General features: G+C 36.8%; 1 protein-coding gene across 1 annotated transcript in view; it reads right to left on the bottom strand.

Annotated features, from left to right (window-relative positions):
• LOC134751224 (homeobox protein Hox-A7-like) overlaps window positions 1–23103 on the bottom strand; it is a 149255-nt gene that overhangs the window by 11109 nt on the left and 115043 nt on the right. The gene's annotated exons all lie outside the window — the stretch shown is intronic.

Consider the following 23103-nt stretch of genomic DNA (forward strand, 5'->3'; position numbering starts at 1 on the left):
TCATGTTCATGATTACAGGCTTATATAGCCCAAGGATCGCTAGGGAAATACATAGTGTACCCAGAGGCAAATTTGCGTCAACTTTAAGAAAACTATTTGCAAGAAGTTGTGTAGGGTTGGTGTGGCATATCGTTTTGGAGATTAAGGTCCAAAGAGATTAAAACTAATAAAAAACATGATTGCGAAATTGTAGTCAAAATTGACGTTAAAAATGCTTTTAATTCGGTTAGTAGGGACACTTTGCTGACAGAAGTAAAGGACAAAATTCCAGAGCTATACAATTACCTTTTCTTTTGCTATTCAAACTCATCTAAATTAATGTACAAGTCACATGAATTATCTTCTGAGGTTGGCTGTCAGCAGGGTGACCCTCTCGGGCCAGCAATTTTTAGTTTGGCTATAAATCCAATTATTAAAAATTTAAAATCAAAATTCAATGTCTGGTATTTAGATGACGGAACTCTAGGAGGCGACGTGAATACTGTGCTCTCTGATTTGTCTTTTATTAAGAGTAGTTTCGAAAATAGAACTGAATTTCAGCAAATGTGAACTCTTTATTCAAAAACCTTCTTGTTCTTTGGCAGACTTACAACCCAAATTTGACGATCTGGCTCCTGATATCAAATCAGTAGACAAGTATTCTCTTTGCCTCCTGGGATCTCCTATATTCGAAGAATCTTTTCCCGGTTATATTTCTAACTCTATAACTAAATTCAAAAGTCACACGAATCGCTTACTCGAAATTAGCCCTCATTATGCTCTTGTGATTCTTAAATTTTGTCTTTTTGTCCCTAAATTTACATATGTGCTCCGCTGCTGTCCTTTTTGGAAACATCAAAATTTATTGTCGCCTTTAGATGATTTGATCAAAATTAGTTTAGAGACTATTCTAAACATTCAGCTAAGTGAGCCTTCCTGGTCTCAAGCGTCCCTCCCTATTCGGTTTGGAGGTTTAGGAATTCGCAAAATTTCCAGTGTGGCTTCCCCAGCTTTTTTGGCGTCCACTCATAGCACGTCTGGTCTCATAGGAAATATTTTAATTTTGCCCACAAACTGTGAGATTGCGGGCTTTGAGGACGCCAAAAATGCTTTTAAAATTGCTTGCCCGGGAAAACAATTTCCAGACAACCCAAATTCACAAAGGAGTTGGGATAATGTTTACTGTGATTTAACTTACAATATTCTCCTAAACAACTGTACAGGTCCAGACCGCGCGAGGCTTTTGGCGGTCGGAGCCCGGGAAGCGGGTTACTGGCTACATGCCCATCCTTCGCCTAATACTGGTACTTTCTTGGATCCGGCCTCCCTTAGACTGGCGACTGGTTTGCGACTCGGGGTTTCGGTGTGTACGCCACACATATGCTCTTGTGGCACGGACGTGGACCGACTGGGACACCATGGATTATCTTGTCAAAAAAGTGCCGGCCGTTTTTCAAGACATGCGTCGCTTAATGACATAATCCGTCGGTCTCTTGCCACCATCAATGTACCCGCTCTTCTTGAGCCGACTGGCATTATCAGAGATGATGGCAAGAGGCCCGATGGGATGTCCTTGGTTCCTTGGAGCTTGGGACGGATGTTGGTGTGGGATGCTACCTGCGTAGACACACTGGCACCGTCCCACCTCCAACGGACTAATGTAAAAGCGGGCGGAGCGGCGGAAAGCGCCGAAATTTTAAAACGTAATAAATATAAGAGCCTCGGTAGAGAGTATCATTTCGTTCCATTTGGAGTTGAAACTCTAGGTCCATGGGGTCCCAGCGCGCATAAGTTGTTTGCAGAAATCGCGAAGCGTCTGGTTGACGTAACTGGTGACCGAAGAGCTGGCGGCTTTCTCGCACAACGTATCAGCATTGCGATACAGCGGGGAAATGCCGCCAGCATCCTTGGTACAATGCCTCAAGGGCCTATTTTAGATTTAAGCTAGTTATTAATTTCGTTTACGTAGTACCACTGTATATATCTTGTATGTAAATAAATGTATTTACATAAAATAAAAAACATTATTAAAACTAATAATAGAATTTTAAATAAATAAAAAACACACTTAAATCCTTATTTACCTACCGTGAGCTAGGGTCGCGTGAATGTGATTAAAAACTAATTAAAATTAAAAGTGATAGAATTAATTAGTGCATGTATCTCATTAAGTGAAATGTAAATTTCTTTTGAGATCAATAAAAATCTTAACCACAAAATTAAAACAAGAATAGGTCAAGGTTGGGGCATATAAATATAATACACCAAAAATAATCAAAAGAAGTGATTTTAAAAGGGTTTCGTTAATAGATTTTATTCGTATGTAGGTAGGCAGTGTTCGTAGTTTTATTGGGTATTATTAATAACCGACTGGCGGTGACAAGGCTCATCTGATAGAAGTTGACCGTTGATTAAATCTTGGTGATGGTACAGTAGTTCGGGTCCTCGACAATATAACTATTGCTTTGAACAATGCCCTAGATCTTATTATTTTCTTGTTACTAATAGGCAGTCGGCAATAACGCACAGAGACCAATTTCCCGTACATTTCTAGATCGATGAGTAAGGACAGTACCTAGCGTCAATATTTACTTGGGCTTGGGCCAGCAATGTACGGCGAATTGTCATTGTCAGGCGACAATTATCAGCGATGTGAAACAGGGGCCTGGACGTACAAAGGTAAGTAGGTACGTCGCAGTAGTAGGCTGTTCTAGTTGGTTGAACCTAAAGATGAACTTATCTACCAATTAGCCCACTTCATGTTCGTGATAAAACTTGATTTGCTGTGGGCACAGACAGGTAAATAATAAATTCATTTTTTTTCTTGGGTTTTTCAAAAACACTTAAACGAAACAATAAGAAGCGTCAAGTGTCAATTTTATAAACGATAAATAAATAAATAGGTAGCGTCAATTAAAATATCTGATAAATACCTCAATCGGGGCTATAATCGATCAATCTTGCTTACTTGAGCAACCTTCGTGAATCACTGATGCTTCAACCCATAATTTATTTCTTTGTTTCGTTGTGCATACTTCATTGCGTTATGGTATTATAAAAATATTGAGTACCTAAGTAACACGTTATATAGCGAACGTCTATGGGTTTAGATACCGTCTCAGATGGACAGTCCTTATTACTCACATGTCTTTGCTATAGGTATGTAGGTTCAACACTCGAACCGAAACCACAAGCGCTTACGCAAGTCGGGACCGCTCACCAACTCATTAAGATAACCAGATACAAGGTGCCAAAAAATAAAGAAAAGCGACTAATTATACAGGTTGTTCGATTTTTGATATATTTTAGGTAAAAAAACCGGCCAAGTGCTAGTCGGACTCGCGCACGAAGGGTTCCATACCATTACGGAACAAAACAGCAAAAAAATCACGTTTGTTGTATGGGATTTAAATATTTATATTATTCTGTTTTTAGTATTTGTTGTTATAGCGGCAACAGAAATACATCATCTGTGAAAATTTCAACTGTCCTGTCTAGCTATCACGGTTCATGAGATACAGCCTGGTGACAGACAGACAGACGGACGGACAGACGGACAGACGGACAGCGGAGTCTTAGTAATAGGATCCCGTTTTTACCCTTTGGGTACGGAACCCTAAAAATGAATAGCTAGTACAATTAGCATCTGGAGACCAATTCTTGTTTTAATAACAGCAGGAACAAGCGGAATTGCTCCCAGTCATAAAGTAAACCAGATGGCATCGCCGTGTTTGGTCAAAAAGTCGTATGTGTCCATACAAGTTCTTATTAAGTGCTTTTATAAAACTGTTTGGTTCCGAAAGGCATTGTGCTACGTGATAGATGGGCAGCGCTCGTGAGATTGGGTACTTCGCACGGCTTAGCTTGATTTATATTAAAGGTGCATAAAGGTACTGTTCGGATACAGACTACAGTGCAGTAAAGAGGAGCGAGGTTGCTGCATTTGCAGCAGCAATGCAGTCGGCAGTAATGTCAATCATCTACAGACTTCAAAAACTGTTTAATGTTTCCTGTGATGTGCATCTGTAAGGGTAACAGAGATGTGAAATTTAAAATTAAAATAATATAAATATTCTTTTAAAATTAAATTTCAAAGGGAATGTAAGGCCAAAGTCGATATCCAGGTCGAACCATAATACTCACAATCGATATGTGATAACCACCTAAGAGTAATAAGGATAGATGTATACAAACACAATAATGTTAGAGTAGGATAGCGCTTGGTGAATAAAGAACACATCCAATATGTCGTTGTTTCAATCAGCAATCGATTTAGAATAGCCGTGACGTGAGAATAGCAACCAGATCGTCACGGTTAGGACGAGCGACCATTATGTGATCACTAGCGCTGCTAGTCGACTGAGTGACTTATTTATTTTAATAACAATTGTTCAAAAAGCTCGAAGGCTGTGCTTCGTGGATTCATGTAAGTACTGGCATTTTACTTTTAAATTTCATATTCCGGTTTTATCACCAAACATTTTTTATTACTAGATCAAACAGCTGCACTTAATCCAAGGACATGAAATTGCAACCGTTACTGCAGTAAATTTACTGCCTTTGACAAAAGCAGCCCGAATCCTGGCCGTGTTCCTATTGCAGGCCGGTAGGCAACAACTAGTATAACAGAGACCTCGTGACCCATTAGAAATATACGTGGTTGGAGATCATGTAATATTGGTGAGTCTCAGTCAATCGGTGATACGCGTTGGGGATGACCGCCCTAAGCGGGACGTCAAGCGATGATATATTGCGATTTACACTGAGGGGACCTTTTTTGTTCTCGCCGTAATGGTTTTAGTTTAATCGACACTGAGACAGATATATACAGATGCCTGTGAGAAAAATAGAGACGGAATACAAAACAGTATCTTTTTCCCGCCGAAGTGAATCAGACTGCTGACTTTGGTTATTCACTGTCTGGTGGTTGTGAGCTTTCGTTGTGACCGTGGAATTTTGGGTAATTTTGAGATGAATTTGTTTTAAGTCTGGAAATTTCATAAAACGATCATTTTAGTGGTTCCTATGAGTGTTTAGTTGACAGGATAACTAAATATTTTAGGGTGAGTTTATATTTAAGTTCTTTGGGATTGTTGCGATATTCCCGCTATTTTTTCAGCTCTTAGACATTAGTATGTTTATATTTAATATTTCTTAATGCAGTTTTTAATCCTAGTATTGACAGTTACTTGAAGAGATGTAAATCCATGTAACATTTAACAAAATTATTCATAATTTTATCAATAAATATGGCATTCTCATTCTCATTTAATTTTAAAGCATAAAATTTGTTCAGAAGTTTACCTTTAACACAGTTTAACTACTTTAATTTTAAAAATGCTGCCATCTCGATGAAAATTCGTAGTCTAAGCAGAAAGGGGTAATGCACACACATACATCGAACATTGCAACCTTCACAGAAGGCTTTCACGCTGCCTGAATACAACACGAGCCCACAGATGGCGCTAGTGTAGCTAATCATTCGAACGTTGTTCCTACTAAGTATAATACCATGTTTGCATTGAATAAATGATTATGATTAGGTACTTAAATCTTCTTGAGTTTTGTAAATGCTATAAAACATCATGCTTAAAAGATATACGTTTAGCGTTTAGTATTTCTCGGCGCAAACATATTCCACCCACACTATTTGTATGGCAATTACATGTATATTTTTTTAAATAATAAGGTAATACCTACGTGAAACCTATGTTTTACGTGATATATAATTATAGGTACAGCGTGTATTTTTGATATAAACACTTGTCCAAAGGGTAGTTAGTATTGGCCCTGATGAATGATCTTTCATGTGTTTTACCTACTATAAAAATACTACTTTTATTTTTTTTAACTCAGCATTATTATATCACTGCTTTGCCTTATTCATATCGTCGAACCTACTGATGCAATGTCACAATTGCCACAAGTGATGATTATGTTCTCAATACATTACGGCTTGAAAAAATTTCAATATTACCATTAGGTACAGCAAAATTTCTTAATTTAACTCTTGGCATTGCGGGGACTGGCTTGTGACTAGGGGTAAGAACTATTATATTCTGTGACTAGGGGCTCAATTTGCCTCTCAACCGGACTTTTATTATACTGTCAGCAATTTTTGAATGTTTTCATTCCACCTTCTATATTGGTACAGCTACACCTTTGCTAACACCGTAAAATGGGGTGGCTTTGATAAGCCATTCATTTTTGGTAGTAGGTAAATAGGAATTACACAGTTACACGAATAGTTGGAGTAAATAAAAATAATGTTAATTTTATGGCCGTTTTAAAACTATCAAAGTAACCCCTTTTTCAGGGTTCTGTCCGTCTGTCCATCTGTCGGTCTGTCATCAGGCTTTATTTCATGAATCGTGATAGCTAGACAGTTGACATTTTCACAGATGATGTATTTCTATTGCCGCTATAACAACAAATACTAAAAAAGTACGGAACCCTTGGTGCGCGAGTCCGACTCGCACTTGGCCGGTTTTTTCTAAAGTCTCATTTTACGGTACAATTATGTGCTACTAGTCTACGTGTACTTTCTGACCAGGCTCGTAGCTCCAAGCAAAACTTAAATTCCGAACGTTTGTCAGCTAAATGAATTCGCTTGCAAATTTACGGTCAGCATAAGTCGCGTCGGGCCGCGCCAGAATCTTGGACGTTATACTTTTCGCTTACCAAGTGCGGGTCAAAGATAAGCTATCCAGTGTAAAATACCTTGATGGCGTATAGTTGTGAAGGTTATCGAAGTCACATTTACCTGGTTCATTCTAGAATATAGCTCGCTTGCCTGTGTTATTAGGAATGTACGGCCTGCAGCGTAACTTGCGGAACTTTGCGACTCGCGGAAAGTATTCCCGCACTGACATCTTGAGTTTGCCGATGGTACAGCCACGAGACAAAAGCGATTTTGTTAAAATATATTTAGGGCCACTTGCACCATTCCAGTTACCAGGGTCAACCGGTTAGGTTAGGTTATCTCTCTGTCTATGTCTACCTATAACTTTTTTGGAGTTTTTACCAATAACCTATACTTTGTTTTAAAATAATACAGGCCACTTGCGCGTTCCAGGGTTAGCTAACTAACTTGTAGTTAACAGAACAGTTTAACCCTGTTATATCCGGTTAACTCCGAGTTAGTTGGCCAACCCTGGAACGTGCGCGTGGCCCTAAAATGGTTAAGGTTTGATATACGATTAGAGCTGGCAGAATATCACCATATTTTAATCGTGTCTTCACGGTAGAAAACAAGTCCCTATCTAAGTATGTCATCGATTCCCTATAACCACGTAACGCGTTACCCTCTACATAAACAGCTGTCTAGTGTCTAGCTAATCGATCAAAATGTCAATGATTGGGTTAGTTTATTAACCCCATTTTTCTGAGTAATCTGAATCACACGGGAAAACAGACATTATTGCGTTAAGTAAGTACAATAAAATTTAAATAAATGGGTCGATGCTAGTTATGATGCTGTTTTGCTATATTTGTAAAATGCAAATGTCACTACATATTATGTAAAGACGACGTTTTTTTTTCAAAAACACCAAAAAATCTGGGTGTTAGAAACTAGTATGGTACGTAGGTATATTTATGTTAATTTAATATAATAGGGAACTAACTACGAGTAGATGCAGTGGCGTAACTAGGCAGAGGGAGCAAGTGCCGCAAATTTGGTGCTTGCCCCGGGCGCCATATCCTCTAGCTACGCCCCTGATATGCGACTTCAGTGTGAAGTTGAGTGTGAGTTCTCTGAGTTGGCTTATTCGAACTTTGGAATCTCAACTTGATATTAGGTACTCGGAGCATCTCGTTCTTGCATAGTGGTGCGAAAATTGTCGTGTGTCAGTTGAAACCGCTTGGAACTCATATCTTAGCTCGCAACATTACGCCTAGTGTTGTCGTGACAGCTTCTTTGTGTTTATATTTGTGTTCTGCTTTATGTCGTGACATCGAGAATTGTTCTAACGCGCTCTTATATTTAATGTCCGTGAAGACTTGCGATTACAATTTGTTTTAAGCGTGTAGCTTGTAGTTACCAGAATGCTTTGTTTTGCCGTTAGAATGTGTCAGCAATTTTAACACATCATTCTGTAAGGTATATTCGGGTAATTACGAAAGAATTACAATGTCGGGTATTTAGTTTCCAAAAATGAACTAATATTATGGAATTATGGGTGATTTTCGGAATTAGCCATTTCACGCAGGTACTCGGAATTACTCGAATACACCTTATTCACATTGGGTAGCGTTAGCGAGTATGGACTTAGACATTTTTTTTACTTGGGTCATTTAGTACCTACTTGGGTCCACAGTCCACACACTTCAACTAAGGCAATGGTATAGTTGATCCCAATCCAAAATTCAAGCAACTCAACACTGATATCTATTGCACCAAACTTGAATCCTTCAGCGCGCCATAGAAAATTCAGATTTTTTATCTCCATGCTGTATTTTTAGCTGTAACGCAATTCATTAATTAAATAACCATTTAATATTGTCTTCGGTTACCGCGATAGTTACTCATGAAATAAAACTATGAAAACGGATTATATCCATTTGTTGTAATTTGTATAAATAACCATTTGTTTCATTCGCTCATTTTTAAATTGCGACTTTTATACTTACCAAAAAGCCTACACGTAAGATCATTGTTGTCATAAAGATCAAATGCCCCAACTAGAGATGGGTAACTACCCGGGTAAATACCCTAGAGCGGGTATTTACCCGGTATATACCCGATATTCACCTACCCGCGGGTAAATACGCGGGTATTTTCGTTTATCTTCTAAATTTGATGTGTTAAATGGTATGTGAGTATAAATAAGATTAATTTAAGTATTTTTTGTAATGTTACATAAAATGTATGTTCTAGTTAAATACGAAAAGGTTGCAGTGCTATAAGGTGAAGTTCGATTTTAACATATCAGTCCAATTATGAAAATCGTGTAAAATTATTCCCTGGCTTTAGGAAATGTTTTAAAAGTTTTAAAACATTTCCGAAAGCCAGGGAATGATTTTACGTTTTAAATTAAAACGCTTTCAATATACATTAGAAAAAATAAAATAAAGAGTCCTGATACTCCTGAATGATAATAAAAAAAATGTGTGGTATCACAACTTGGGAAGCTCATATTAAGTCAAATGCAGTTCGTTTGATGACAAAAATGTGTATTTTTTGTAGGTAATTTTGTCTACTTTAGTTTGTACCTTCGTACAACACTTTTCGATATTAATGACAGATTCCAAGAAATATGAAAAAGTTAACTTTTACCTCACTTCCCTCAACCATACAACCCGCCGATACAAGTTTGACTGTTTATTAACAACGTATAAGTACGATAATTTAATCAAATAATAAAAATACTCTTATGACGGCATTGTTTTTATTATTTGCTTTTATTAAACTGCAGGTTTCACTAAACCGTTTCATTTTAAATGACACACAATAATTACAACCACTAACTCGGTTTATATCTCCACTTAAACACAAATCGAGAAATGCAACAAGAAATTAATCTAATACTCGTCCATTTGGGTAGATACGTGTAAATACCGGGTAGATGGTATTTACCCTTAGAGGATATAACCAAACGGAGACGCCATGTCTTTAATTTTCTGTACAAAACAGTGCCGATTTTTGCGGGGGAGGGGCACGTCAAATGTATACGTATGTAACGTAAAAATAGCCATGTCAGATAAATGTCAGTCCATACATTGTGTATGACCATTGACCGCCGTTTTTCTACAGAGGGGAACGGCTGTTAATGGCTACTCCGTTTGGTTATATCCTCTAAGTATTTACCGGGTCTTTACCTAGGTGGTAAATTGGGTAACTACCCGCCACCCATCTCTAGCCCCAACCTATAAGTCTTCAGAGCAAGCTCCGAGTGAAAATCAAGATCGTCATTCCAGTTACTTACTGAGTGTTGTGTTGGTAGCTTGGGGAAATCGCTTGGCTACGTGCTATTCTAGGTAATAGCTAGTGCAAGTGCCACCTAGTGTTATTAGGCATTAGGTGTCAAGTAGGTTATATAGTAATACATAATCATATTTCTATATATCACACTAAAGTACAAGTTGCAGTATATATGTCAATCATCCATTAGCATAGAGTAACTTATACTAGAGCGGTACTGTCATAGTAAATTTTGTAACCCCAGTAAATTCACTGCCATCTGTCGACACACTTTAAAACTAAAAATGAAGATTTATAAAAATACGATAGAATGTATTTAAATATAGATAAATGATTTTTTTTATTTGCATTAATTATTTTTATGATTTTGACCCATGTTCTTTCACTGATATGCGTTAGAATTGTTAAATAACAAACGAAACCGTCAACGCCATCTATACGACTGTAGGCTAAAACTAGTAGCGCCCTCTGAACGAGAATCAAATTTTCTTGATTTTCGAGGCACGTTTTTTCCTTAGACTGTATCCATCTATTACGGAGTTATATCTATCTTTGTCCATTAGTAAAATACCTAAATGATCATTATTAAACACATTTTCATATTGACAGTGTAATCATATAAAAGTAATAGGCAGCTTTCTACCACAGCCTTCGCTGCAATCGTTTGATTTACCCCCACTATGCCTTTCTCATAGCCTATCGTAACAACTAAGTATGTTAAATAATTGTGCAAAAGTGTGGGCAAACGCATGGGAGATACGACATTGGGACTGCTGCCGTATGCCTTGTTGATCCGTATGCACGTCAATTATCATACTTTACAGCAATTATGGTATCAGGAACAACACTGATTTTGATAGATCTCGTTACTCTGGTTCGTTTCAGAACGCTTCGGCCCGGCGCAACCAATGAGAATACCTACATAACCAAGTGACGCGAGTCTCAAACTTTCAGCACCTACCGCTTGTCCCTGCGCTGTTACACATTACACAATACTTTAGATACCAACACAACTTTGATAAGAGGTACCAGTATAAGCCTGAGAAAGTAAACTTTAGTGTTGACGTATGTAGGGATCAAGTTATGGTAGGGGAATGGTTACAATCGAGTCCAATATGTTTTGAGATTTGGGCCTTTTTAAGGTCAACTCTTCGATCCACGACCTGGTATAGCAGTTTACACGTTTTGAGATCATAATTCATATAAAGTTAAGGACAAAAGTATTTAGGAACTTATTAGGTTATCCACAAAAAATGGAAATACAGACTAAAATTGTAGCATACGATAATGGACTGAGGCACATACGTGTTTAATATTCTCTGTCTAAATAAAGGAAATGTATCTATATTATCACTGCACTTATGCAATTAAAACCGAGGCCATGCGCTTGGCGAAGAATAGAAGCCTATGGAGGAACCTGATCTTCAACGGAAGGACATGATGTCACGATCCTCAGCATTGAGGGACCGACTGAAGAAGAAGATCTATATTATGTTAGGATAAACAATAAATATCCATATCATTTTAGGATATTAAATCTATCATAACATACCTAATATGGATACACTAGTTAAAACTTGAAATGTAAGTATAAAGTAATAGTTTTTAGTGCCAATTTGACAGTGCCGTATAGTGTGCGCATATTTTCTTTCTTTCGGAGCGATTATTTCAGAAAATAATCACTTAATCAAAAAATGGTTGTTGGAGACCCTTATTCATTTTGAAAGACCTATGATATCCCACGTTTTGAGTTAAATCGAAAAAAAAAAACATTCTGTATGGTACCTACCCTAAAAACATAAAATGTTTTATTTTATATTACGACTTTTTCGGATTGGTTGATATATATATCCATGCCAAATTTCAGCTTTCTGGCACTATCGATCACGGAGCAAAGCCTCGGACGGACATGGCGAAACTATAAGGGTTACTAGTTGATTACGGAACGTATCTTTAATTATAAACATATAAATGTGACATCAAAAATACTTTAAACACAAGATAAACTGAGCAAAATTCTGTTTTACTAACTCTCTGAAAATGTTATCTAGTCTATCAGCACGCTACAAATTTCATGCTATTTCCTATATTAGCCTGCAAAGTGCAAGAAAATGGAACATTCAAGCAGCTGTAATAAATATCATGTAAGCTTCCAGCCCGCTCCGCTCTTGACAATTAATGACTCCTAGCTAACTGCTGTAAAAAGTCCAACAGGAAATGGTTGTTTGGATTCTAACCTAAAATTATTGACGCGAAAAAAGGCTCATCCAAAAGCAATGGCATTTTTGTATAGTAAAATGTTGATTATAATAGAATATAAGAATATTATTCAACCGAGTTTTTTCTTGGTGTACGGACCACAAAGTACGGACTACTTATACGGCATTAGTACAGACTATAAGTACTTAAACATAATCTGTCTGTTTGTCTGTTACAAGACTTACAAGCTTATTTGAGCGGCAAATATATTTTTCCCCTCACTAGCTCGGAAAGCCGTCTTTTATCCTTTAATACAAGCGGGGAAAAACGCATTTTATCCACTAGTGGGGAAAGTAATTTGACCTTGGATGGAGCGTGTTTTAGTAGCTTTTGACAGATAACAAAACGTAAAACGCTCATAATAATGGTTCGTTCGATATTATTTATCATTAAATAAATGGTTTCAGAATTTAGTAAAAAATACCAAATTTAGATTTGTTTAATAATTTTAGTCATACACGTTAAAATTCCATAAGAAACATTTGTTTTATTAAATGATGTTAAATGTAATTCTGAACGCACAAGTTGAGTAGATGCAATTTCAAAACGCATCGTCAGAAATGTCAACATTGTCAACAAAAATTTTCTCACCAACTCCGACACGTAAAAATACACAACTTCCAGAGTTTTCTGTTATAATATTGTATTATCGTAAAAAAATGAGTGATTCCAGTGATGAAGATGATCTAACGCCTGTGGATGTTGCACTTTCCTCGCTATAGTGAGGGGAAAAGTTTTGTGTTACACACGGGTGCAAATGTATTTTACTTCTCTTGTGTTGAAACACTCGCTACGCTCAGAATTCTATTTTAGAACCACTCGCTTCGCTCGTGGTTCAACTATAAAATCCTTTTGGTTGCTCGTGTTTCAATTCCACACTCGCGGGTAAAATACAAATTTGCACCCTTGTATAACAAATAACTATTATTTTACTCTTACGACATTTTAAAGAGTGGAATCGAGACAATGTTTATATTGTTTATAATACAGGCTTTTTATACTACGTCGGTGGCAAACAAGCATACGGCCCGCCTGATGTTAAGCAGTCTCCGTAGCCTATGTACGCCTGCAACTCCAGACTCCTGTCGGCCCTAACACTCCTCTCCCTCGAGCTCTGGCAACCTTACTCACCGGCAGGAACACAACACTATTAGTAGGGTCTAGTGTTATTTGGCTGCGGATTTCTGTAAGGCTCTGGTTTTGTCAATGTTTTGTAACTCCTATGTCCCCCTACGCCCTGTAAACCCCATAATTCGCACCACGTAATAGGCACGGTTTTATATTAAAAACGTATCGCGCTGGGCGGCAGACAGATGCGCCAAATGTCTGTTAACGCCGTTCTGGCTGATATTTCCATTGTTGCGAGAGTGCGGGCGAATCGAATCCAGTGTAACTTAAGAGTCCGCAGCAAGCTCGGCCGAATTATACTTTCCCATACCTACAAACGGAGTTTCGTTCTCATTTTAAAACTACGTGTTGGATTGTAATATAACTGCATATACGATGATATGAGGTATATCTATGCTTGCAATTAGTTTATATAATTCCAGCTTATTAAACAAATGAAATAGAGCAAAAACAAGTTTTGTATGAAAAAAAAAATACCTGTATTCTTTCAACTATGATATCTGAAGCTACATAAACTAATTACAGGCATTGATATACCTTATCCTATTGTAAATACAAAGTTTCAGAGCAATCTAGCTAGACGTTTTAAAATGAGAGCGTAAGTGTTATTGCCACTCTCTGACAGCAGCATATTTATTTTTATTTTTATTTAGGCAACACACAGTCATATACAAAACCAATATAATAATAAGCAATGTGCTTATTTAATCTCATAAAACTCAAGTTAATACCAGTCCAGTCGTACATCCCTTACAACTATGCTGAAGCTGAACCGACGAGCGCTCTTATGCTAGTTTAACATAACTCGGCAAGCAACTGTAACTCCGTCCCTGAACCCGGGCCAACTTTTGATATGAACCAAACTGCCATATTGACTTTTATTACTGTAACGTGTTATTGCTGCCGATAGCAGCGAAATGCAGCTGAAACTGGGCCAAATATAAACAAACCTTTGCTAGTAACTCAGGAAGTTAAATAAATAGCCAGGTACTGATACCGTATCGCTAGTAGCAGAATTTGGCTTGAAAATATATTGTAATAGTGTAGTACACAGTCAAGGGTTTCCAAAGTTTCAAAAATATGTGTACGCTCTTACACCTTAGACAATAAAGTCGTGTTCACATATTTTTGAGCCATTGATCTGGATCGATATTTTTGCCTTCGACTGTACAAGAATTATCATATTATGCTACCTACACTATTAAACAAACAGTATTTATATAAAATATAATATTTATTTGCAAATTGTAAAAATCATTTACGTAAGAGACATCGGTTGTGTTAGGTTAGTTTTTTTTAGCTTTAACGCATTCGAAGAAATCAAGCTTGTGGTTTTTGTGTTCTGATTTATTTTTTCTAAGTGTATACCTAACTTTCACGCCGGGCTTAGGTATCATATTAATATCAAATTCTTATAATCTGAATATGCCTCTAGGGCAAATCATGAAGCATTTCGCACTTGTGCATGATAATTTAACGGCCCCAGTTAAATTTACGTCCAATTATAGACATCATTTACTTTTTACGTCAGCGACAGTAAGCTGAGAGATAAATAAACCAAGCGATTATGAGCTTTTATGATTATTGAAAATTTCTTCAGTGTTTATCCTATATGTAGGGTAATTTTAAAACGCGTCATACTTGGTGAGGTCATATTAGACAACTTGTAAGTAAATACTAGGTAAATTGATAAACTCCTGACATCGCGTAAAAACAATCTAATTTCAAATCCCGTAGAAAGCATGACATCTGAGACCGGAATGTATGCAAATTAAGTACTTTTAGGATATCAGACCCCAAGAAAAGGAAAAAAATATATGAAGAAGCAGAATAATCAGAAAAAACGGACCCTATTAATAGTACTAACTAGTAGTAGCATGTACTACTAGTCAGTACTAATAATAGGTACCTATAGGTATAGCACAGAATATAAAGAAAGAATGTTCTACAATGGTGACCCTTTTCAATTGTTTTATAGTTATAGGTAGGTACAAGTACATACAAAATACAATAAATACCGTTAAAAATCATGCTAATTTTTTTTCTGTCACACATTGTCCACCGTACTGGACACATCCCGGTTTAAACATGAATCCGTTAAATCTACACCACCTGCAAACCACCTAAACTGTTGTCAATATAAAGTGTCAAATACCTACAACAGTTAGTACCCTCCCCTGCATATATCCATAACAGTCAGTACCATCCCCTGCATATATTACCTACAACAGTCAGTACCATCCCCTGCATATATTACCTACAACAGTCAGTACCATCCCCTGCATATATTACCTACAACAGTCAGTACCATCCCCTGCATATGTGCTCAGATTGTGCATTCCCGTAGCTTAAAGAGTTCAACAATCAGACACACCACCAATCGTGTGAACGTCGTATGGTATTAGGCTGTCAAGGAAAGAAATACCTGGAGATTGCTTCACCGACAAGAGCGTAGCTCTTGAATTTCTGATGATGATGACACCACCAATCACCAACAATAAGTATGATAAGATGAGACCATTTTGTTGCACTTTCTCGTTTTGTCTAATTATATTTATTTTATGAATAAAGTACTTCTTATTCTTCAAACCACTGTAAAAGAACTTTTAGATATATAACATGTGCCATTTCCAAATTTTGAAGTTACCGAATTTAATAATTTCTATATTATGTATTAACAAAAATCCTTAACTAAGTTACGTTATAAAATTCATAAATGTCACAAATAGGGCTATCATGCATCCCTAATATATAGCCAGCATCAGCTTACCTATATTACTAGCATAACTAGTTACTCGGTAACCGTTTGCAATCACTACAGTTCAATGTCCCCGATTGACAATTACTTATACGAGGGGCTCGTCCCTAAGCTAGCCTCTCCAGATTCCAGCCTTTTAGATAATTCATCGTCAATGTAATCGTCGTCGATACACGTTGTACCTTTGACCGCGTATTATGACAAATAATAGGGTTGTTTCCGAATGTTGAATTTTATAACTAAGTCTAGTTAGATAGATAGAAAATGAGCAATTTATCACAATAAATTGGAAACTTAAAAATATATGGGAATAATAAATAAATACAAGACTTCAGTTTGAAAAAAAAAAAAATTAACTTCCAAATAGGAAAAAAATAATGGTTAAAAAAATTATTGTATGGCATATACATAAACGCAATATATTTTACCGACAAAATCGCAATTTCCATTTTCCACGGCTTCTATAGCTTCTAAGCCAGCGATTCCTAACCTTTTTGGTACTGTGACCCCTTTGACTAACTAGGGAACTCGATTTTACCCCTCCTCCATTTATTCATTAATAGTTTTTCTTATATTAGATAGGTACCCCCGTAAAATGCCAGTTTTACCCCCAGGTTAGGAACCGCTGTTCTAAGCAATAGCGACGTTACATGCTGACGTCACGATGTAATGCCAATTTGTTAGAAGCGTTTCGTCAGTACACTTCGTCGTGGACTTTGACCATCGCTTGTGACTTTTGTATTGCTTTAAGACAATGGGTCCCATACAGCCATTTGATTTTCAAAACAAACCTGATCAACTGATACCATTAATAAAAATTTGTGGAATACCCTATAGGATTTGATGTACTTATTTTTATTACTGTAATAAAACAAAGGTCTTTAAGTACCTATAACGTTCAACGTTCAACTCACCGACCAACGACCAACAGAAAGAAGTTATTTCGGAAAACATAGGCCGAGATTCAATTTAAATTCAAATGTACGGTGTAAATTCCTATATAAATAAACCTTATTCAACGAAAATCTACCAACATTAAAGGTTAAAAAAAGTCTACTAAAAAGCATTGTACGTAATTGCATGGCAGTTTGGCAGTAATAATGTTGCTGCTGGAACGGACTATAGAATGCGCCTGTCGAATTTATGAACGTTAAATAACGCCTTAGAACGCATTTATTCCTACAATTTTAAAATTGGAAAACATTTTACTTATTTGCACTTTAAAATGGAAATGAAAGCTATAGAGCGCTCCGTTTTGTAGCGCTAATGAGTGCAGTTTCAGAACATAGATTACGGTTTTACAAACATGCTTTATTTGTATAAGTACCTACCGTACATAAATCACATTGGCTTAAAATACAGAAGCGAATATGAAAACGCCAGTTTTAAGTTCTAGCTGGACCTTATCGCATATTATAATTATATTTTTACCTTAGCTTATCTGGATTTTTAATTATTACAGTCTTTTAAGCGAATGTTAACAGAAAAGATAAAGTTAAATAAATGCAGTGTTTATGACAGGTGTTTTCTAAAGTTTAATTTTTCCGAAGAACTTTAATTAAAAAAATAACTAAATCACAAAAAAACTTAATACGTGCGCAATCTTATGCTAGCTTTTCGCGCTTTTTCAGTTTGCTTCAGCTAATGCAGTATTTTCTCTGAAAGCATGTAAATGCTTTTGAACGTTATAAATATTGTTAAATATGCGGGTGGTCCGGACGCAGGAATCGTGAATAATGCCGGAGATGAATTACTGGAACCTGGCACTGGAATAAAGCCAGGACATTAAAATAATTCACGCTAAATTAAAATCAGATCTCACGTAAGTACTTAACTAACAGGATAAAGATCCCGCACTAAATGGCTATCTTAGCCAGTGAATTTACCTTGGCTCTTAATAAAAAAAAAAAAAAAACATTATATTTCTTTATTTACAAACAAATCGGTACCGTACCGTTGTGACTTCTTATAAGCATTGTTCGAATCGGCCATATATTTTTTCGCATTAATGTCCCAATGATTCTGGTAAGGATAAAGTGCGGTAAAGAGGGTCAAAAGTTTTGCTGTTCCCGACCTACATTGCGTAACTAAAGATTAGAGACCTTCATGAAGAAAGGATACGTAAGATAGGTTTCTCGTCCGATCCAATGTTTCTAGATCATAAGTGCGCTTTAAAGATTGTGTCAAGCGTGATATGGTTGCCTTTAATATCCCATGCAACCAATGGCAGAAACTGGCCGAAGATCGACCCATGTGGCGTCGTGTTGTCCATGATGGCCAATCCAAGCACGACGATGCCTGGTTTACCTATTTGAAAGAAAAACGCTTGGGGCGCCACGAGCAGGCCTCCAACCACCGCCCACCTGGGGGAGCATACACCTGCCGCGTGTGTAGACGAGGGATCCTCTCCCGCATAGGGCTACACGGCCACGAACGCAAGTGTCGTTACCGGGATGCTGCTTAAAACATCTCTGGCACAGATGAAAAGGCCTATATTATATAAGTCCATCTAGCTTGTTGGGTACCTCATACGCTGCTTAATAAAGATTTAAAAAAACTTTCCAAATCCAGTATAAAAGATAAATTTTATTTTATTTATTTTAAATTTTATTTTTATTTTTTTCTATTACAGTTTTTAAGATAAATTTTAATTTTTTTCGATGTATCGAATATGTTGCTATTATCTCGTGTGCATTAGTGTATCACATTGTGTTTGCATACGAGTAACTACGATACCATAGATTAGTGACACTATCTAACAAATGGATTCATAAATTGATACAACAACCGCGTTTTACGACGTGTATGCCAAACTGAATATACACACCCGTACGGACATACTATGGTAGGTAGGCGAGGTACCTACTACATAATACTAACTCATTTCAAAAAATGTTTTTTTTTTTTTAAACAGTCAAGAGTGAATACCTAAAGGTTTTATACTGAATGTATGCGTGGTGAGTTGGTGACACTTTGCTGTCCTAGGCTACCAATCTTGTGTGAAATTCTATTACCGGTGTCTCTTGCAATAAAGCCCCCGGTCGAATATATGTATTATCATGCATATATGGACGATGTTAATGCCCATTTTTTGAGAAAAAACATACTGTATTTAATTTGTAAACGAGGTTAACCCAGCCACTAAATTGCATGGCCATTTTATGAATAAATTTATTCAAAATATAACTGCAATTTTGCAGCTTGCTGTATATATAAAACAGTAAGTGGGTTTCATACCGAGCGATTTTTCCACGTTCTAATTCCAGCAACACTGCTGCTTTAAATTAAGCCGCGTAAAGAGCGGTTACTGCTCATATCGCGTCAAAATGTAAGCCTCCCGCGGGACTCCGTTACCAGTTTAATATTGGCACCGCTATGGCTTGGGCAGAATTGACGCTGGTAGTGTTATCGATAAACAGCCCAATGTGAACGTCCACTGTCTTCAGAATGATATTAGAATGTCATTCAGTTATCGTGCGTCTCGTTAGTGCTAAATTGCCAATATATTATATGACGTAAGAAGAACAAAGTACGAGCGAAATGCACGATATCTACCTAGATGACATCGTGTTGATGAAAGTTCGAATTCGCCTGAAAATATAGGTTAGTTTTAAGTTTGATGCCAATGAGCGCTTAGACGCCAAAAATATCTAGAAAACGGGCTTCTTTCCGGTGGATAATTTTAAATTTATTAAAGTTAACAGATTTTTAGAAAAAGAAGGTTTGAACATACCTATTAGGGAATGGCAGAAAATAATGCTTTCATAACCTTCACTTATACCAAATAAGTTTTTGACTAAAGGAGCTGAGACTACTATGTAATTTAACTCGACATTAATAATACTTGAATACCTTAAATACGAACTTGAGTTTTTATTTATTTGTGTTTATCTAGTTTGAAATGAAACCAATTCAGTAATAAACAAGTTTTAACATTATCGTAAACATTAAACCGTAAAATTATAGTCAGAGTAACGTAAGAATTGATTTTGAGTTATATATGAATTGACCCTTATATATTGCACCGACTATAGTTATGTTTAAAATTATAATACGCTTCTACAACATAATATGTAACTAGAAACAGTTTGACTTGGAGAATTCAAATATACTTACTTAAAGGTAGTGTAGGTACTTAAACAGTACATCGTGATCGTGGTCGTAAAAGTTCCATGATACAAAATACACCATGAATAAAAGTCTGCCAAAAAACCTTTAAAATATATTTAATATCGATAAATCTGAATCTTACCCGACCCTAGTGCTGAAACTGTATTTATTGAGCCGAGTACAGAGTAGAAAATATTGACAGCAACGCCACTTTATTACACGTACGCATTAACTTCAGCCGTAAGCGGCTGTTATGAAATATTGGAAACTTTACGTTTAAATGCACCCAACATTAGATGTTCAGCCTTCTCCATCGAACTACTCTGTTTGGCTTTGGAAAACAACATGAGTAGGTAAATAAGTATAACACAATAACAGAGTAATGAGTATTTAGTATGCCAATGTATTAAGAGCCAATTTGCCAAGATCCCTTAGGCGAAGTTTAATTGGCATCTACTTAAATTCGAGTGCTGTGTATTTACATTGCATATTAAACTGAATAGACAGGCTTTTCGATCCAGAGCCTTAATAAGATCATTGAGGTTATGTTGGTTTAAAACTGAATACGTTATTTCAGCTATTATTCCGTGATGGTTTGGTAATATCCGTTCGAATTGGCCTGAAAGACAATGAAGAGCTCTTAACTTTTTCAACTTGTTAAGACTGAAATTTAGGCCAATTAAATTAGAATTTTTCGAAGAATTAATTCCCAGAAAGTTGGATTTATTTTATAGAAACAGAATAGAAATAGAAAAAGATTTATTTGGCATAAATAATTATTCAGAATCCATACAATCGACTATTCCCATCCTGGAGCCCAGAGTCAACTAGGTAAGCATCTTAATCTGAATACTAATTACTACTACTAATTTTCCTGACGAAGATTGTTATCTGACTTCTCAATTAGGGAGATAACTAGTTTTTTAAGTAACTCCCAAACACCCAGGATCAAGGTATTAGCGTCTCAAAACACGGAATCGCGAAAACACGCTAATGCATCCTGTGGTTGTCTAAATGTCTGACTGCCACAATCCTGACCTGACCGTTTCTTGATGGTACTAACAATTGGTAAAGTTAATCATAATTGGCCTGTAGTTGTCTATGGCAGACGATTCATTACATGTAATTAAAGATACTTACTAAACTGCTTTACAAAGTTTGTAAGTTTGTAACTTTACAAAGTTACAAACCAATACGGGACTGGCAAGTGCGCCCACAATTTGTATAAGAATATCTTGCGACTGATGAGCTGATAACGCAACCGTACCGTCTCGCTCTTAAAATTTGTTGAACCAGACTCCGTCCTGCAGTTTCTGGCGTTTCATGATGGTGTTCTGCCACTGGGTCCAGTTCTCCGTGAGCTTCTCCCAATCGCCATGCATGCCTAAAGCTAACACCGGCACTGTAACTATTTAGTTACCGATACGTTTAATTTATCACCAAACGGCAACTACCCGTAATGAGATAGCCATGCACTGGTATTAGGGAAAGGCATTCGAGCATAACTGATGTGTTGAACTGCTCGTAAATAAACTATCTCGGTCGTAATCTGGATTAATGGCGCATTATATTACGGTCAAATTGTACTCGTGTATGACGCGTCAGTTTGTTGAACATTAGTGCGTAAGGTTAAAGCCTTTGATTCAGTATCTCCTATTCCAAAATATAATTAAATAATCAACTAGACTAGAAAGACAGTTTTTTTTAAGTACTGGTTAAACATTTTTCGTGGCCCTTGCAGCTCTCAGGTTCATACCATAGCTTAGCAGCAGATATTTTGTAATCTTTCAGCATTTCTACAGTTAAATATAAAAAGGACTAGGTAAGCTAGAGTTACATCCGAGATTATAGGATATACATTTTTTGCTTTTATATTCAAACCAGGTTCGGTTTGTAGAAATCGGGTAAAACTTCGGGAAAAAGTGTAAAATATCAAACGGTTTTAGAAGTTGTAAAGGGAATGTAAAGCGAGGAACATAAAACCTCTTCCGTTACCACGCGGACGCCGGACAATGGAAGTAGTCTAGTCGGTGGTTTAATCAATATAGCCCTTTCAATGGGCGGATAGAGGACCCCATAACCAGAACAGTCTTTCATGATGTAGGCAGCTATTTAGATAGCTATATTATAGTAGATTACTAAGATACGAAATATTTACTCAGTATACGCTTCAAAACCAATAGTTAACGTCTTATAAACTTTTAGTACTTAACTATGTAGTACCTGATCAAAGTGAAATTGTTCAAAATAAAAGAGCGTAACGTAAGAAGCCGCTCGCCCCGGAATCGCATCTGCTAACATTAAGGAGAAAATAAACAATGCGCGTCACGGAGTCCTTCACACCGCATAAAAGATACCAAATTTAAATAAAAATTCACGTTCATCCCGTTTTTGTGGAATATTTCATTAAAACACGCAATGATAGGGGAATGAGATTTTTTTCAGCTGTTTTTGGTACATGTGACGCCGAAGCGAAAATGGCACGGTCCAAAATGGCGGGTGAAAGATCAATATGACCTACCAAAAGGTGAGGCTGTCCCGCTCACACTTTCACGTTTTATATGTCCTTCTCGCTCTGGCGCTACGACGCGTCACAGTTTCGATATGTCGCATGACGACACAGATTTCAGTTGCAAATTTTCACTGGGCCCAGTACATTCGCAAAACTTTAGAGTTCTCGTTTGGATTTTCTGTTTGCAAAGCGATTAGCGATTTGCGGTGGATGTCATTTCCTTGGGTCTTGAGATAATGCTTGATTATGAAAATTTCGGGGTTTAAAATTATTTAAGGTTGTGCAAATACGACGTGTTATTGGGCCTGTTAATTATTTCACCGTCTGAGGCTTACTTGTATACTTGTTATATAAATTTATGTTAAAAATTAAAAGTGAAACAAATGTTAATGTACTTAGATACGAGAAAAAATGGTAAAACTATTTGTTCGTGTA

Source organism: Cydia strobilella, chromosome 2 (genome assembly GCF_947568885.1).
Source record: "Cydia strobilella chromosome 2, ilCydStro3.1, whole genome shotgun sequence".
Classification (NCBI taxonomy): domain Eukaryota; kingdom Metazoa; phylum Arthropoda; class Insecta; order Lepidoptera; family Tortricidae; genus Cydia; species Cydia strobilella.